The sequence below is a fragment of the Rhinolophus ferrumequinum genome, chromosome 13 (assembly GCF_004115265.2).
Source record: "Rhinolophus ferrumequinum isolate MPI-CBG mRhiFer1 chromosome 13, mRhiFer1_v1.p, whole genome shotgun sequence".
Classification (NCBI taxonomy): Eukaryota; Metazoa; Chordata; class Mammalia; order Chiroptera; family Rhinolophidae; genus Rhinolophus; species Rhinolophus ferrumequinum.
The window spans coordinates 65488713-65494712 of NC_046296.1; positions in this window are offsets into that span (position 1 = coordinate 65488713).

The window sequence follows — 6000 nt, forward strand, 5'->3', positions numbered from 1 at the left end:
CCCATCTGATCCCACTTCAGTGCAGGTCGGAGGGTGTGGGGAAGACTCCACATAGGTGTTCAGCAACCCCAGCATCTTCCATCTAGAGATTCCACCACTCTCCTTCAGTGCTTCCAAACCTCCACTGACCCCTCGACTTCCAGCCCACAGCAAGAAGCAAGCGCTAGCTAGGGTCCCCTGGTCATTAGAAGCCAAGCCTGGAGGGGCGTGCACATCACTTCTGCCTGAATTCACTGATCAGAATTAATCACCCAGTCCCTGGAGGCTAGGGGTCTGGGAATTGCAGTTTTCCTGTGTGACCAGGAGAAAACAGTCGCTTTGCTGAGCACATTGCGATGTCTCTGCCACAGAAACAGGGCACACTTCTCCCACACTCAGTCACAGAGCAGCAGATGTCCACACAAAGCACGACAATTACTGTCCTCGAGGCCTGAGCTATATGACCCCCTGCAAACCCAGCTCATGGGGAGAGGGTCAGGAAAGACTCACAGAGCAGGTGACAGTTTTGCTGAGCCTTAAAAGATGAGGAGGGGAGAGCATAGTAGACACAGGCGAGAGGCAGTGTGGATGGTAAGAAAGCTCAGGGAGACCACAAAAACAGATGGAGCGTGTTCCTGGACCCTGCCTCTCACACTGATCTCCGTGCCCGGGCTGCTGGGCTGTTCTCTCACTGGCCTGACTCTCCCTCTCTCCCCACCAATCTGGAACCTACCTATCCCTCAAGACTCAGTTCAGCTGTCACCTGGCCCTCCAGCCTCTCCGCTCACATGTATTATACTTCTCTCTCCTCTGAACTTCTGAAGAAAGCATGTGTCTCCCTCAGATGAGACACAACCTGCTGTCTTCCTTTTTGTGTCTAGTGCACCTTCAGAACAAAGACTGTAAACCCCTTATGAAGCTTAGTGGAGGGAGAGCATATAGTGGTGACTCAGTAAGTTCGGTGGCATTTAATAAGCCAGAGAAAGTAAGAAAGCAAATTCAGGGTAGGGTGTTGTATTAGTTTCCTGGGGCTGCTGTAACATAGCACTACGAACTGGGCAGCTTGAACGGCAGACGTTTATTGTCTCAGAGTTCTGGAGGCTGGAAGTCCAAGATCAAGGTGTCAGCAGGGTTGGTTCGTTCTGAGGCTGGGAGGGAGAATCTGCTCCAGGCCTCTCCCCAGCTTCTGTAGCCGTGAGTATTTCTTGGCTTGTAGATGGCTGTTTCCTCCCTATGTTTTCCCATTGTCTTCCCTCTGTGTGTGTCTCTGTGTCCAAATTTCCCCTTTTTATAGGGACACCAGTTACATTGGACTAGAGCCCACCCTAATGACCTCTTCCTAACTTGATCATCTGCAAAGACCCTATTTCCAAACAAGGTCACATTCACAGGTACCAGGGGTTAGGCCTTCAACATCTGTATGGGGGAACAATTCACCACATAACAGATGCCATGCTATATATACAATTTGTCTTCCACACGATGGCTGTAAACACCTAGAGGCAGGTATGACTCTGATTATTAATAATATCTGACTTAGTTTTATGATATTGTTTTTGAAGCACTTTGCCATATACAGCCTCCAACATTCTTGCAATTATTTCCACCTTTTACAAATGAGGACACCTATGCTTGGAGAAGTGAAATGCCCAGGGTCACATATGAGAATCAGTGACAGCCAGATCTAAATGCCAGACTTGATGTCACTGTGCTGGGCCCATACGGGCTTTGGAAAAAAATACTATTTAAAAAAATCATTTGCTAAACTTGATTGTGTATCCTACCAGGGAGGATCTTTCAAAAACGTGCTTTTAGCTCACAAAGCCTTGCCCCCAAATGTTTGAGGAAGTGAAGGCCTGCTGGTTTCCAGATCCTCTTTTGATTCTGTCACTATGCCATTTGTAATTACAGAGGGGAGAAGTGTGGCTGCCGGGAATAGAGTGGGCGATGCTCCCGTAGGGTAGGGTGGCACCTCTGACTGCCCGCCTTTCCCCTGACCTCAAAAGCTCAAAGCAGAGGAAACAGCCAGAGAACACGCTGGCAGCACCGGTGGCAAGAGTCTCTGGATCCTGCCTTGCATCAGTAGAAGGGTCAGAGGTGGGGAAATTGGATCATTAGACCATCTGGCTTATCCCTGAGGTCCAACAGTGTTTGTGATGGCCCTTGAAGCAGATGTGGCTCATGGGTCACTCAGGAAGTGTGACTCAGAGGCACATTCTGATGGATCCCCTTCCTGGTTCGTCCCTGAAAGCTCCAGGGGTCAAGATAAACTAGAGTGTCCCATCTCCTAGAGCAAAGAGACTGACTTGTGTCCCTACTCCAAATTCGTCCACTGAAGCTCTAACAACCCCCATTGTACCTGTATTTGGAGATGGGACCTTTAGGAGGAGATTAACGTTGAATGAGTTCATAAGGGTGGGGTCCTAACCCAATAGGATCAGTGGCCTTACAAGAAGAGGAAGAGAGAATGAGATTGCTCGCTCTCTCCACAAAGACCATGTGAGGACACGGCGAGAAGGCAGCCATCTGCAAGCCCGGAAGAGAGTCCTCACCAGATTCCAAGTTAGTCGGCACCTAATCTCGGACTTCCAGATGCCAGAGCTCTGAGAAATAAATGTCTGGTGGTTAAGTCAGCCCCCTAGTCTAAGGTATTTTGTTGTGGCAGCCCAAGCTAAGACATGCCCTGTGTGTCTTCTCATCTTCTAGTTCCCACCCCATCTGCCCTGCTGCCCGTCTCTAATCTCAAGGCCTGGGCTCCTAGGACCCTGTCCTCAGGACCAGGGTCTTTTAGGACCTTATTTTGTTCCTTGAGCAGTACCTTGCCCTCTTGCCCCTGCTCCTAACCCTGTCCCCAACCCTGGCTTCTAGGGCACAGGGTGAGGGTGTGGAAGGGAGCCTCGGGAGGGCTCAGGAGCTGGGCTCGTCTCTCATCTCCACAGGAAAGTGATAGGAGTCAGGAGGCAAGTCCAGCTCCTGTAGTCACTTGCATCAGAAACTTGGGCCCCCTTAAACTCGTTTAGCCTCTTGAACTACCTCATGGGGTGATTGAGAGGCTTAAATGAGCAACATTAGACATTCTCACATTCTCCCTCTTCCTTTCCTCTCCTTTAGCAAGCCTAGAACATTCTCTTCAGCAACACCTTAATCGTGCCTTAATCCAGGCTTCGGATTTCCTATTTTATAAAATGTGGATATTAATGTCTTCCTTGGACTAAAAGAGGCCATGTGTGTAAAGGACTTATGGCATGACAGATACTCAGTAAATGATAAGGACGTTACCTTCGGCATCACCAAAGGCTGACTGATCACTGCAGATGTATAAAGAGAACCATCCTGGTGAATCTCAGCCAGCAGACCTGGGTTCTGGTCCCAGCTCTGACAGGTTTTAGCTGTGTCCCCTGAACAAGACACCTAACTCTCTGAGCTTGTTTCCTCCTGAGCGCTCTGCACTCAGGTGATGGGGGTTTTGGGGGTCAGCTGCACCAATGTACGCTATTGACGTGCGTACCGGGGACTGCGAGTGTTAAAGGGGCCTCTCCACAAGGAGTGGGTGGGGTGGGTTGGAGTAGACCCCCAGGGCAGATGTACTTTGCTGATTTGCACAGCTGGGTGGATGAGGGCCTGTGTGTTCTACAGGATCCGTGTATAACGTGCTTGCCCAGTGCAGGAGGGGCACCTGGTCAGCAGCTTGCCAGCCCCCCGTATGTACGCCCCCCAGCCCAGGGCTCTGCACACCAGGCCTGATATCGTTTCCATGTCACTGAACCATGAGGGGAGCAGCCCAGAGTCTGTTTGGCTGCATATCGCTTATTCTAAATCACAAAACCCAAAACCAACACAAACAGCCGCTTTGACTGCTGTTTCAAACCAGCTTGAACTGGAAAAGGCTGCTTGCCTTTCCAGCTCTACTCCTGATGTCTTCTCTTCTGGGAAACAGAGCTCCTGATGCTTGAGAAATCAGTACATGCCCTGAGCAGGATTATAGGTGTCTGCCTAAAACAGTCCCACGACTAACATGGGACGGATATAACCACCACCACAACCACCACCCAGCCCTGTGTGTCTCTCATTTCATCTTCTAGACAGCACTGTCCAAAGTCCAACAGAAAGAAAATGTGACCCACATATAAAGGCACATTTTTTTTTTTTTAAGTAAAAAGACACAGGTGAAATTCATGGTACATTTTACTTAATCCAACATATAGAAAATATAACTTCAACGTGTAACCAATCTAAAAATTATGAATGAGATATTTTGCATTTTTTTTATACTGAGTCTTTTTGATATCACGGTATATTCTATAATTATAACACATAGATGCAATTCAAGTGCTTAGTAGTCTTGTGTGGCCCGTCGCTATCTTACAGATGAGGCAGATACAGGCCAGGACTCCCAAGCTTTAGTGTACGTCAGAATCCCCTGAAGGGCTTGCAAAAACACAGATTGCTAGGCCCCAGCCCCCAGAGTTTCCCTTTCATAGAGTCTGGGGCATTGCTTGAGAATTTGCATTTCTAACAGGTTCCCAGGTGATGCTGATTCTGCAGGTCAGGAAACCACAGTGTGACAACCACTGGCCCAGACCGTCTTCTGAGGCAAGCAAGAAATGTGCTTTCTTAATTGACACCTGGGAAAACCACATCGTTACTGCAAAGCAATCAAGGCAGTGTGGTCCTGGCATCTGGACAGATACAGAGATGAATGGAATAAAATTGAAAGTCCAGAAATAAACACCCACATGTATGGTCAATTGGTTTTGACACGGGTGCTACGACAACGTAATGAAAGAAAGAATCGTCTTTCAACGAGTGCCTTTCCCAGGGAAGGCACTGGATCAAATGTTGAGACAGGTTTAGAAGGATCTAACATCCAATGTAAAAATTGTTTTGTTTTCTTAGTAGATTCCTGGTTTCCTGGGGCTGGAGGCAGTGATTGGGGTGATATAAGAGGCGGGGGTCGTGTACAGGGTACAGGGTTTCTTTTGGGGGAGATGAACATGTTCTAAAATTGGTCACGATGATGGTTACACAACTCTGTGAATATCCGAAATAGACCATTGAACTGTACACTTTAAATGGGTGAATTGCATAGCATGTGAATTATATCTCAATAAATCTGTTGACAAAAAAGAAAAAAGAGTTCATTTTCCTGTATCCTCTTGGGGGGTCCACTGAATAGCATTCCTGCCTGCGGGACTTTGCACACGCTGTGCCCTCTGGCGGAGGCACTCTTCCTCCCCTGCTTCAGCTGGAAACCTAGTTAGCCTTTAGAGTCTCCTCAGAAGCCCCAAGGTACACTGGGGCCTCGGGAAAAGTGTGTGCCCCATTTACCAAAACACCTTTCGTAGCTGAACCAAGTGGAAAAAGTGCATAGAAGCTCTACCATCAAAAGCCTTGGCCATGCAGAAAGCCCTGAGTTGCCCTTTCTGTTCACAGACCGTTGTTGACCTTCTGTGGCGCGGTCAAACCTACGCAGGGGACTCGAAGGCTACAGGCTGTGACCTCAGGCCAATTAGACACGCTTGTTCCCATTGCACAATACCGCAGGGTGGTACAACAAACAACGGGCGGTCTCTATTTAGAATTGTGATATTTTGTTCATCATGAATCTTTGCACATTAATTTGGAGTTTTAAATAAGTTACATTAAAATAGGCCTTGTCTTGCTGACTGAGTTTTTGGAGCCTCTTTCCGTGTTGAGGGTGAGGCGAGAGCCTCACTTGGCTCACCCTGACCCTGGCCCTGCTGGAACCTTCCCTCTGTACTTGCTCGTGCTTCTCTAGAAGCCTGATCCCACCGATTTGTCACAGGCTCAATGATTGCCTGTCTCCGCCACCTAAATGTGAGCTTCCTGGGGGCATGGACTTGTCCTGTGTGTTTATGTCTATACCCAAAGCCTGGACAGGCTATGACAGAAGCAAGCTGTCACTAACACTGCCTGCGTTAATGAACTGGGGACCCATTATTACAAACTGCTGCTGCCTTCTGCACTAAACGGACAGCCCAAAGAACCCCGTCCTTCTGC